This window comes from Ceratosolen solmsi, unplaced genomic scaffold, assembly GCF_000503995.2.
Source record: "Ceratosolen solmsi marchali unplaced genomic scaffold, CerSol_1.0 scaffold13, whole genome shotgun sequence".
Taxonomy (NCBI): domain Eukaryota; kingdom Metazoa; phylum Arthropoda; class Insecta; order Hymenoptera; family Agaonidae; genus Ceratosolen; species Ceratosolen solmsi.
Window position 1 is genome coordinate 4,885,743 of NW_011948418.1, and position 14,081 is coordinate 4,899,823.

Sequence of the window (14,081 nt, forward strand, 5' to 3'; positions counted from 1 at the left end):
AAAAAAAAAAAAAAAAAAAACAAAACCAAAAAGGAAAACAAAAAAAAGTATATACAAGGCATTTCCTCGGGAGGGTAGGAGCCGATCGTTTCAAGTGTACGCTAGTGGCACTGGCTGCGGCGGCGGCGGCGGCGGCGGCGGCGGCGGCGGCAGCGACGATGACGACGACGACGACGACGGCGACGAGGACGACAACGGCGGCGTGACGTCATCGAGCATGGCGCATCCACTAACTTATGACTGCTGTAAATCTAGTCGTTGAATTTTACACTGTCGATATTTTTCTTTCCCTCTGTTCTAGGCGTCGCGAATCTACTGCGTACGTAGAAAATGCGAGTTGGGCGGGCGGAGGTAGTAGGAGAGCAGCGAAGAGGAATGTAATGAGTAACAAAAGCGATATAAAGGGAGTGTCCTTTATTTATTACCAGTAAAGATAAAGCAGTAGAAGGATTTAACAATTCTTATGGGAGTTGTGTATGTAAAAGTATGTTGTGTATCAAGGTTATAATGAATTTTTAATCGAGTCTGTGTAATAGGACTTTTGCAATTGCACAAGAAAATCATCTTTAAGTCATTGTATTACATATAAACATTGTTCATGATTTAAAAGCAGATAAAGAAGGATTATTGATCTTTATTTTGGTCGATCATATCGTCTTTATACGTGGATGGCTATTCTATAGATGTCATTTTACAAATTGAACATAAAATTTTTTTCTAGTTTCTGGATACGATTTAGCAGTCTATTGTTTATATGTACGAAGAAAAAATAGTCACACTTTATATACATTTAAGTTCACCGAATTCCGAATCTCTCATGTTGTTTTTCCTATCAATTTACATAGATTTGATGCATATAAATGTATAATGAGATATAATAGATACTTAAATTTCATGAAAATAAATTATATTATATCTACTAGGTTTCATTAATAGAATTCATAAGTTGTAGTGTGCATAGATAAGTATGTGAGTACGATAAAATGTACGTAAGGTGTATAGACAATTGAATACTAAACATTTATTATTTACATTAGGTGCGACAACAAGTGTCAGGAGAACGATGGCACCTTATAATTTCAACATGAACATTTGAAGTATTAACATTTTGTATGTGTATTAAATAGGGTCAGAAGGAAGATCGGACGCGTATTAAATTGTAGTCTACTAGCGCATAAAATGACGATTCGTCAGTGCGGGCAGCTAAGGTTTGAGGTTTGGTATACTGCATATGCATATATACAGCATATATAATAGGATATACAAGCTAAAACAGAATGCATTTCATCGTCCAACAAATAGAGAAAGAATAGATTAGAACCAGACCTATGAAGAAAGACTAATAGCAAAGGAAAAAAAGAGAGAGTGAGAGTGAGATATATATATATATATATATATATATACTATAGGCCAGCGAAAGAGGAAAGCAAACGAAGGCGCGTAGAAATTACGATTTGAAGGGGCACAAGATAGGAAAGGAGAGAATGATCGGATCGTAGGTCGCGGTAATCAAAGGCCAAAGTCGTTTGATAAGGGTCCGGCGACACGAGGTTATTTAATGTCGGTGAAAGTGCGATTCGCTCTCTTCGCTCTTGGCTGTCCGTACGCTCGGAGTCTCGACTATTATCGTTTCGGTATTCAACTATCAGGCGACGGATGAGTGATTGATCGACCAAGCGACGATGCGACTAGGTGCGACCGGATGCAACGTTTGCACTTCCTATCTCTTACGTCCGTTTGAGCCCTATAACGGGCATGTTTGGACCGAGTGATCGCATGATTATCATTATGATTTCATGCATAATCAATGGATGCATAACGCGCAAAGTAATCGACTATCCTGGCTTAATCTGAATTTAATTCCGCTAGGCCGTTATTTCCACTTAGTAAATTAAAAGTACCATGAGTAAGCGCATTAGGGATATCATTGCTACAGTCGTTACTCGAATGTTATCACGCCAGCCTTTTATCGGCGTTTGGGGCGTTTTAATTATTCTCCACGCACCTTTGACTTTATGAAATTTAAATTGTAATTATAATGTAATGAAACAATTAAGATTAATTAGCTTTCAGCGGCTGCTTTATGTAATGTTTAAAAGTGCGATTGAAAATTAACTAAAACTTCAATAGGAATAACCGAGCTTTGCCTCATTTTTTTTTGCCTCATGTTCAATGTAATTCGTGTCCCATTTTAAATTTAGAAATATGTGGATTATTCATTTACTTTACTCATAAAATATCAGAATTTTACGTATTTCCTATGACAATTGTATATTGTATGTACATTAAAATAATGTTAGTTATAAAGTTATTGCAGCTGGATAACGAGTGAATAATTGCAACACGAAGCAAATGTAGCAATGATTATAATAATCGAAATTGCGTTCGTTTGGAATTATTTCATTTATCTTATAATAATATCGTGTCGTGTTGATAAAATAATAAGGTTCTCGTCTCATTTTATCAAGAATCTAAAATTCAAAAATCAAGAATTCAAGTAACACAAAAGTTCTTTCTAAGTACACTAGCATAAACATTGAAATGTGAAAAGTGCGCATTCTGCTACTTTTACGATTGAGCGATGCAACTTTTCTAACATAAACTAGAACAAATATATAAAAGAGTTGCTTTTATAAGCTACCGTAAAATAATAATTATTCATTCGCTTGCTTTATTATTCACCTATTCGAAATTTTTCACTAGATGTGTACATTGTATACACTGCAGTAGAACAAAATGCTGCGGTAAATTCGAGCCACCAGCAAGTCGAAGTATTACGTCGGACGTTTATCGATGTACTCGATGTACTCTCGCTATTGCACATCTTCACAATCGTTAAACAAGATTTATTGCCTAAGTACGAGCTAAGGCCGGACCACCCAAGGCGTTAACATTACGACAAATTAGTATCCTCGACAACCTTTGCATCGACCCTGTGGCTGCCAACAAATCCAAGCCCTCGATTTTCCACAACGTATATGCATGTTTTCGTTAACCTTTTACCGAGGGCCGCCCCTCACGTCAAGAACAAACGACAATAACAAGGAAAAATAGAAAATCAATTGGAAAAGTGACAAGGAGCATCCGAGGATATTCTGTGAAGTAAGAGATAGTGAGAGAAAAGGGACGTGGCGCTACCACAAGTCTTCCGGATCTTGTTACAGAGGCCGCGAACTCGATAGCCTACGGACCTCCGCAGCTGCGGCCGGCACCCGACTTCCTGAGTTTGCGGCTCTTTGCTACTCGAGTCGCGGGGACCCTGACTTCGCGAGATCTTCGAAGTGCGTCCGCTAAGTCGTACTTATATTATATTTGGTTGTTATTCGCCCTTTCTTTAAAGGGTTCGCTCTACTTATGAGCTCAATTTTTGTGGTGAAAATTTATGCTGCTTCGGCTGTAGCTGCGATTCTTCTTACCTCTCCTTTCGTCATTACTTATGCGAATGAACATTCGGTATTGGATTTTTGGTAAATTTGTTAGAATATGATGGCGGTCGCTACGGGTATTTTAAAGATATTTGAGAATATTGTAAGGAAAGAATTCAATTGTATGAAGCAAAATATGGAAAGTAATAGGTAGAATGGATGGCCATCATCGTGTGCAATTAAATGTATATAATGACGTCCACGTCTAATGTTTAAATAATATTGATGTAATGATTAAATGTGATCGATGTTAAAGTATAGGATTAGAAATAAGGAGAATAAGAAAGATTGTGATCTTAAAGTTGGTATTGGCTGTAGTGTAAAACGATCCTTGCTAAAATAACAATTAACAAATTACTTAAAATCATTCGTATTATAAAAGCACATAGGAGCGTTCTATTTTAGAGAAAATTAGCTATTTCATCGAAAATATCATTCTTTATTTGCTTGTTCGTTCGTTTGTGCGTGTGCGTTCGTGTATATGCATACAGAATGCAGAGATAAATATAATTTAATAAGAAATATTACAACTGTTGGGGTTATCAATCTGCTTAATGAAATGGGTAACAATAATGACTATTATCATGGAGCAATGACATCCAACTATAGTAAACTTTTATCAATGAAAATTATCATTTCATGTGTATGAGTCACATACATGATTATAAAATATGAGATCCAAGTTTGCAATCGCTTATGGCTCGGGATAATCACGACAATTACTTAGTCAACATCAACCGCCTAACAAAATCAAATGAAAATGTGACAAATCCAACGGAGCGCGAAGCGACACACGTGCATCCCTAGCATCGGCATTATCCTCATCCTCATCATCATCATCATCATCATCATCATCATCATCATCATTGTGATTATCATCGTCGTCTCGAATAACCGTGATTTTCGAGCGCTACGCAGTGATTACGTTCGAGTATGCTTCATTATTTCGGCAGTAAAATAAGTGTGCGACGCTGACGACCCGCGTAATTTTACGGGCAGCCATTTTCCGCGCCGATTCTATGTGCCTTTGAGCCGTGTATGCCGGTAATTCGCGATAACGCCTCCACACCCCCCCCCCCCCCCCAAACAGCACAACTCGGGTGTTTACTCGCAAGCGGGCCTTAATGAACACCGTCAACGGAGATTATTGTGATTCTTAAAGCGTAGACTTGCATGGTTCGTCTGTAGCTGTCTATGATCGATTTGCCTCTCCTCATCTTTTATTTTTATGACAATATGTTCAAAGTCATTATTACGCATAGTTTTGAATCTATAAGATTTCTAATTTATATGATTGTAATATCTATTTCTTATAATTATTCTTGAAGCATTTCCATTAATGTACCATGTCTCTAGTCAAATACACTAAATAAGTTTTATCGTTTTTTTTGTCGAATTAGTATCAAAAAATTTAGTTGGACATAGATTAATCATGACAGATCATTTGTATATAAACTAGAATTATAAGTTATTTAAAAATAATAATTTTTCGTGAATGTAAAGTTTTAGATTAATGTTATAAGCGAACAATAATATTGTTTCGTTTTAATTGTAAAAAAAAAAAAAAAAAAAAAAAAAAAAAAAAAAAAATTATTTGTTTCTTTTGAATATGGAATAACATATGTCAGACAAATCATAGTGTATATATTATTATTTATCTTCGTGATTTAAAATTCTCAGAATCAAAAATGCCTTTTTGTGTAATTCCAAATTTATAATTGAGACAACGAGTATTAATAATTTATTGGAAATTATTGGACAAAGGAAAATTGTATAAAAATTTTTTAAAGATACTTGAAAAAAAAATATATTTAATGCAATTACTTGCATTACTAAAATTACTCGTAAAATCGTAACAATTTAATTTTAAACCTCGTTTGTTATAATTTCCATAACGAATTAAACTTTTGGAAAAAAATATTTAAAGTGCAATTCAGAGACGTGCAGCAGCCCATCGTAAATTATTTGCATAGAAATTTACGAAACTAGTATCAGATATTTTTTGCTTATCAGAAACATTTATTGTAAATATTTATTGCCATATAAATAAGCAATACTCGATCTAATTCAATAACTGTGAAAGAAAATTTCAAATAATTTCCGAGATTTTGATAGATTATAATTGCATGACAATTAACTCCAAAATTTCTTTCAATATATCTGCAATATATCGGAAAGTGGTACATTTAACTTGGAAAAAGAATATTTATGTGGTGCACTTCATAATTCGATAAATGAACGCTTTAATCGAACAAAAATTATTTTTCATTAGCCTGCTCGGAAAGCGCGCCAAGTCAGGAAAATTATCTAAACTTCTCTGCACCTATTTTGATTACTAATTAATTATCGTACTCTCTCGTTAATTAATGAAAGAGTGCGCAAAAAAGAACGAGGTAAACTTTGCCTTTTGAGTTGTAGTAGGAAATGCCAAAAGTTGTTCGTATTTCCTTCAACTGAGAAAGAAAAAAGTCGTCCACTCCTGCCCACCTTTCCATCCTTTCTATCCTCACTCTCTCGTCCACTTCTCCCTACTTGCGCCCCCCTCCCCCGCCCCCACACCCAACACCACACACCCCACCGCCACTACCACGTCACCACTTTCTCTCATACCTATTTTTCCTCCCGCGTTAGCAAGTTCAAACCGAGACGAAAGTTTGCTAATTTTACCAAGAAAAGAGAGAAAGAGAGAGAAACATGGTATCGTGCACTTGGATGGCGGTGCGCCTTTGCGTCTTTCCTAGGCAAATAGGGGCCGCGAGTTGGTTCTTGTGTATTCGTCGTTCCTTCCTTTTTCTCTGTCTCGTTCATTCGAGCAGAAAGTGAGTTATAGGGAGACGCCACGTATTCTTTATTATCGGACTTGATATTCGACGAATTTGTTTTCTCTCTTTTCTTTCGTTTTTACTTATTTGTGCACGTGCGCAATGAAACTACCTAGGTTTTATTCCGTTTGAGGCTGTGGCGAATTTGCTCTTGGTTTTCCGAGCTTTGTCCTACACTTTACAAGCTCTAATAAACGTTTATTGTGATATTGCGCAGAATTGAAGAGTGCTACATACGCAGAAAAACTTTTATTAATGAAAGTTATCAGACATGCGTGGAACGTGGAGATTGCCTTTATAAAGGAATTATTTCATAAAAGTTTCATAAAAAGTATTTAAAAGTTTTTATTTATAATCCAATTGCTCGCTCAATTTAATGAATAACTTTTGACTAATTTTAAATTATTGTTGATTTGCGTTAGTTTATGCATTGCTTAGTACAAATACAAGCTAAAGTAATGGCAGTTCTTAAATTATACTTATAAACTCTAATTTAATCATTATGCCATATAAAGCAAATGTAAGTAATAATATGAATATTTAAAAACTTCGCGATATTTTCATTGAGAAGTTGAGTTTTAGTATTATTAAAAGACATTTAATTTAAAAGATCAAGTCGTTGAAATTAGGGAAAGTAAGTAGAAAAAAATAATATGCTTTACTAATTTTATGGAATTGTATAATTTCACAATATTTTTCATTTCGACTCTTAATCGAGTAAAAAAAAATCCATTGAAATTTCGTAGAATCATAAACAGCTTTTAGCTATTGGGAAAGAAAACTTTTAGAAAATACACTGTCATCGTATATGCACGAAAAATGATTTAAATGATTAGATTGATTTTTCCTTATTAGAGTATAAAGTTCGTCGATTGAAACAATTTCGACAAATTAAATTTTGAATGGAAAGCCCCCTCCCCGTTTTAAGTTAACGTTTCTCGAACTTATATCTATAACGCATCTGGCCTCCACAATCGCATCTTACAATATAATTTGAATTAAATTTGAAAACTTGAAAGATACGACCTTGACTAGTTTAAAGTCACTTAATGATTGTTGATTAATTTCAATTGTTAATTAGCACATATCTCAAAAAATATAAAAGAAAATTGAATATAATTGAATATAAAGGAAAATTGAAAAGCTTAATAAATATCTCGAATATTGTTCAAATATAAATCCATTAATTCACATTGATATTTTGATTTTCAAACAGTCGATAAATCAATAAATGGTATATTGCAAAACAAAAATGAGCGTCAAGCTGCTGATAATCTACAACGTTCAATATCCGATCCAATAAACCTGTGTATTGCACGTCACATTCTAATGTACTTGAAATGAAATTATTTATTCGAACGAGGATGTGTAATTCGCCGTATGACCATTGTTTACGAGTCGAACTTAATAATGTCTTTAATGATATTGCCGGGCAGCCGTGAAAGAAATCGTTAAATCGTAAGAGCATACAACGCATCCGCCCCATACCGACACCATTATTGAAAATCAAAATTGTGAACATGCATTACGGGATGAAAAATTACTAATACTTGTTTGCGTTATTTTATTTTCCATTCACGATTCGCATAAACATACAATCCATAATCCTCGCTGCTCGATACGCATACTTTTCCGAACGATGAGTAATCACTCACTCGGATTCCACTCCACCAGTTCGATTCCAGTCGTAACTGAACTTAACACGAGCCATCAGCAACACAACTGTAAATCATCTCGCAACGAGGCTCGCGATAGTTAGCACGCGTTAATCCGATATGAATTTCCATCGTCGTTCGCGCTGTCTCCGCCCCTGAAACTCACGAGACAGGCAGTGCACGGTCGGGGGATTCCAAACAAAAGAAAAACAAAAACAAAAAACAATAAACAAAAACAAACAAACAAACAATAAAAAACAAAAAACAATAAAAACGAGGAATTAGAGAAAAAGGTTGGCTCGGACAATAAAACAATCTATGGGGTCATTTTGTGTGCGCAGATTGAAAAGTAAGCCCCAGTGCGCACGAAAGGATCAATAATTAAAAACGGATGCGCCCGTGCGAAATAGGATAAACCGATAAGTAAATAAAAGGCTGCACGTAGGTGGGAAATACTTGGATTAAAAAGAGAAGTGAAAATGACGAAAGGGAAATTAGATGACGAAACGTTTTGTATCGTGTAATTGTTAATTGTTTGGAAAAAAGGGGGAGGAAATGTGGTTGTATTAATAGTCTTCTTACGTAATAGTTCGCTACTACTCTATATTTCCCTTGAAAATTATATACAATGATCAGATGAACATTCAATAATCACATTTCATACATCTAATAATTCGGTAATGATTTAGATAATATATTAAAAAAAAAATTAATATATTTTTGTCATTACAAATAAAAAAAAATTTATTACACATATTTAGTTAGTTTTACCTGTATAGATATCGGTACTTGTGAATATTATAAATTTATCATAAAAACTGATATTTATTATGTACTACCCATGATAAATGAATTCCTAAACAAATAGTTAACAATGCATTTACATTTTAATAGACGAACTAATCTATTTAATATGATGTAACGAATTTTAACATTTGTTAAAATCCATAATTATGAGAATATTGTAGATTAATCTATAAACAAAGTTGGATACTAAAAAATTGATGCAATAATACATTAAACGATCGTGGAAATTCGCCACGAGAGAGAAAAAGTATACGATCGAGGAGAAGACTTTGTGTAATAAATAAAGACACAGATTGTGACAGTGGCATTGAAAAAAAATAAAAAGCGAGAAAGAGCTCGATTCTAGATGGCTTTGAATGAATGAGGAGAAAAGAGAGAATGATAAGGGTATAAAGCGGGGGAATCGAAAAGCATTTCCTACCCTTGGTAAATGAAAAGCCTCATAGTTTGTATATGAGCTTGGCTCGAGTGCGCGTGCAGGGATGAGGGAGATATCCTGTCCTTTTATTTGCAAAAAGGTCACGTGACATCGTCGCCTTTCCTACACCCAAACTTCGCTTTGCAGCTGCAAAGTGCCACTGATTTTGTTCATCTTCCTCCCTCTTTCCTTTGCAATCACCTCACTGTGTCAGCATCTATATGACGTACGTTTTTCTTTTATTTGCACAATAATCGAAACTGCAAATATGTGGGCGAGAGATCTACAATTAAATGATACGGCGACAGTGATGCGATCATGGTTTCAACTTTGCGGACGAAGACAAGTTTGATATGCTTACACTTGTTTACGACTGGGAATGTCATATTATGGTAAAAGTTCGGTAAGAACGTCCAAAGAAATTACCAACTTGATTAATGGAACGCGACTCGTCTCTTACTAATTATATTCTCGACTTTTTGCCATAAATGAACACGTGGAAAAATATATTATTAATGTAATTAGTCATATGTTGATAATAAATAATATATAAGTAATTTAAATTTTTTAATTCGACATTAAACGAAAGAGGAATAATACGAATTAACAGTATTTAAGGAATCAAAGAAGAAAATATTTGTAATAGTCAATATTGAATATATGCATAAAGTAGATATAATGGTATCATGAATGGTATTTATTGAAAATCTATTATTTATATTAATACATAATCATTCAAATATTTAAATAATTATGTGTGTAAATATTACAAATTTGTTTATATTTGTTTATAAGTGATCGATTATAACGTAAGAAAATGCGTATCTCAATTTTTAAAAAGTACACGAAATTCTAATAATTTAATTAATTCAATACTCAATATATATAGATTAATTCGGCAATGCTGCAAAACTATTTACAATTGAAATTAATTGTACTTAAATATATAATTAATTTATATTCAAACATTTACATATTATCTTTGTCATTTATATTGTGTTAGCGCTAGTGTTGGACACTACGATAATTAACAAACATTCTAAGAACGTATAACTATCCTCGCATCACAGGGAATAATTTTTATAAACTAAAAAGAATTATTTGATTTTTAAAGCTACTGAAAATGCAATTTGGTAGATTAATGCCGTACGACATACGCACTATTAATAACAGACCGAGTTTATTAATACCAAGATTATAATATCATTAATTATATTTAAAACTTAAAAGATCAAGTTTAACAATAAATTATTGTCTTTTGTTATTATTTATCCACGACACTTTATTACCTTTATACGCAAGAGACTTAAGCAGCGAATCGAAATTCAATCCTACTATTATTAACATTAAACTGCCAAGTACATTAATAAATTCGAAAGCACACCAATCAAGAATAATTAGTATAATAATGTATTGTTTTTTCTTTTTGTTGACTATTTCATAATATATGGATTGGATAGAATATTAATCGTAAGAGACAAAAACTATCGAACTTAATTAATCGTTCATTTTTCTTTAGTTGATTATAGTGTACCGAACGGTTCATACGCATTGTTTCTTCTTCTCTTTTGCTTCCATAATAACGATGAGTAATAAAACGATAGAAATAACATAGAAGGCAGCAAGAAGGGTATTGCGACAATCTCGGCCCTTATAAAAAGTCACATTTTCCTTTGAAAAAGGAAAAGGACAAAATACGTACGACATGCTTATAACAAGACCAGTCCGCGGCTCTATGCATTTGGGCCAGAAATAATTGCGCTATCTGTAAGCAACCCTTACGCACACGCACGCAAACACACTGCCCAAACGCGCGCGTACGCACACACACACACACACACACAAATGAACCGAGAAATAGAAGTACTTGCGTCCACTCTCTATAATCGTAAAGCGGGAGTTGCTTTTATTTCCTCCTTTTACGCTAAGGCTGCTTGTTTACCTTCTCTAGGGTCTAAAAATGCAAGTGAATGCACGCGCGCATTTCCACCCACCCCCACCCCGTCCCCCGCTAAGGCTAACACGGGCTTGAAATTTTTACTAGGTCATATTCAAATGAACGGGTAGTACGCGTTTTTGTGTAAGCAACTTTTTCTTTTCTCATATTGCGCGAGTGCGCGATTCCGCAGATTGCCGTTCTTTTGATAATATTGGCAAAATCGTGCCAGTGTGTGGTTAAACTTATCAATAAACTATTGGATAGAGCTGCAAATTTTGATAGACGAAACATCAATGTTGGTTAAATGATATAGAAATAGCTGAATACCATTGCAAAGCATCTTGATTATAATTATCTCATAATATAAGGCTTTCATTTCTTATATGATTGTCAAATTATTTTGCGCGATATATTTCTTTATTATAACTGTGTGCTTCCCGATATTTGCAATGAAGTAATTCGGGAAATTGGATTAGCTGTAGAAAATTCACGCTAGTCGGAATAAAAATCGTTGAGACGAAACATATGGGGTAACGAATATCAAGCCAAGTTTCAGTTTCCAACTTCACCCGATGATTATTAGAGAATCGAAACTCGTTACACAAAGCATAAACCTGTGATTGCATTACTATAGTAACAGTTACAACATGCGTTCTCTATTTCATCACTCATGTTACCCATAGGCGTAATGAAAATTACAGGCCAACACACGAATGTATACGCACACGTAGGCAAACACGAGTGGCTCGAGGGATAGGATAGCGATATTCTTCTTCTTCTTCACCATCTCGTTCCTGCGTACGTAAACGCTTTGCACACGGCTTAATAGTCGATATGATGGTTATAAGTCACGTGTAAATATTGTATCCTAGTCAACAACTGAGCTTCGGAGATAGAGATAGAGAGAGATAGAGAGAGAGAGAGAGAGAGAGAGAGAGAGAGAGAGATAGGGAGAGAGTGAGAGAGAGAGAGAGAGCGAGCAAAATTGGAGGGGTATAGGGGTCGTAAAACCTGTCGTATACCCCCAAGCCACGAGGATGAGGCCCTGACGTACTCGCATTCTATATTTGCACAAGCTTTCGTACACGTGTGTCGCGATCCATGTCAGATGGATATGATTGTTTCATGGAAGATATTATAAAGGAGTCGAGAAGCAGCACAAGAAGATTAGTTGTTTTGGCTTATGTCATCATTTCATCGGATGAAAGCGTATTCGCGTGTACACGAACTTGTTATGATTGTATGTGGCTGTTGAGAACTCCGTACGAAAATTTTACCGGACTACTGAGCATCGCGTGCTCACCTATTATTACATTTTAAATAATTCAGCGTGGAAGTTTGATTAAAAATTAATGCATTAAATTTAACTCGCCGTCTCGTACGAAGTTTTTTATTCAGGGACTTCGAAACAATCGGCAGAGGTTATTCATTTTAATATAATAATAAAGTTACCAAATTTTTCGTTACTTGATTAAGATGCAGATACAATAGGTGGATTTATTTATTAATAAAAGCAACGGATTGATTATGAGATAAAGTTTTTATTAATAAATTATTATAGAAAATTTTTAAATGTAAATAGCTTATTAATTTTATCACGAGTCAATATTTCCTTCGATAAGGATAAATATGGTTTATGATAAATTTTCTGCTTTCTGTTATTGTCTTTCAACCGACATTAATCATCTGGCTTTATAATATATACTTTAACGCTTAGTTTTGCAACCATTTTAACATTTGATTCGATTCGATATCGTTTGATAAAGAAAATACTATTTCAGATGGATTTATCGCCAAATTTATCGCAAACGGTAACGAGAGACGAAAGAAATTGAAACTGATTCATTAAGTTCAACTTAATTATTTCTTTTGCGGCAAAAAGGGAGCTCTAAATTCTACATCTTTATGAGTTTCCGGGATAGAATCGAATAATTTTATTTATATTTCGAAGCCATTGTAAGTAAATACTTAACAAATGAGAAAAATATTTTGAAAGCTATTTTTAAATTGTCGGTTTAAACAACTCGTTGACTCTGTTGCCTGAAATAACCTAAAAATTCTAAATTCGATTATAATGGATATTTCGTAGGGAAGAAATTTTAAATGTACGACCTTATTTATTTTTAAATGGCTAACGGTCCCATCCATATATAAGGAAGTTGAAATAAAACTTTTTTTGTTCCTACGCGCAAACTTAGGCATTATGTGAAGCAAATAATAAACATATGGCAAAAAAAAAAAACAAAAAAGGCATATAAGTAATAGTTTATAGGCAATTTGTATTTATTGGCCATTGGCGTGGAAGGGCCACCAAATTTTTAATCATATACAATATAAAAAATAGTGACATAGCAAATTAATCGAATAAATTGAATCCCTGTGAGAAGTATTTGTTTTCCGCATGTCTAATCCTAAAAATCTCCATATATATATATATATATATATTTTTTTTTTTTTTGTTTGTTTTTTGTAATATCTTATATAAATTAATGATTATAATGAGTTGCTTTTGTTCCGAATGCTTTTACTTTCGTGTCTTCGCTAACTTTGCACAAACCTCTACAGCAACTATTTGTTTCGAATCTCTACTCTACACAAGCATTTAATGATAGGCAACGCAGAATATAATAAGTACACTGACTACAATATGTTAAACGTCAACGAGCACATGAGAATTGACATTACAGCTGGAATGAAAACAGCGGGAAGAGCTGGATTAACCTTGGCAACTGATACGAATAACTTAACATACCCTGATAATGACGCATCCGTAGATTAACGCAAACCCAGAACCAGGGAAATTCGTTTGAAATTTGAAAATCAACAATAGTAGCATCTGCCCTACAAAACTGGCGAATCCAGACAGCAAGAAAATCATCGGGCGAAGGTGTTATACACGAGGTCGATCACCCGGGCATCAGGCGTTGCTTATCGCAGGTCGGGACGAGGGAATAAATGCGTACACTCGCAAATAATCCCGGCTGCACGAAATACGTAGCTCGTTGCAGCATCCAT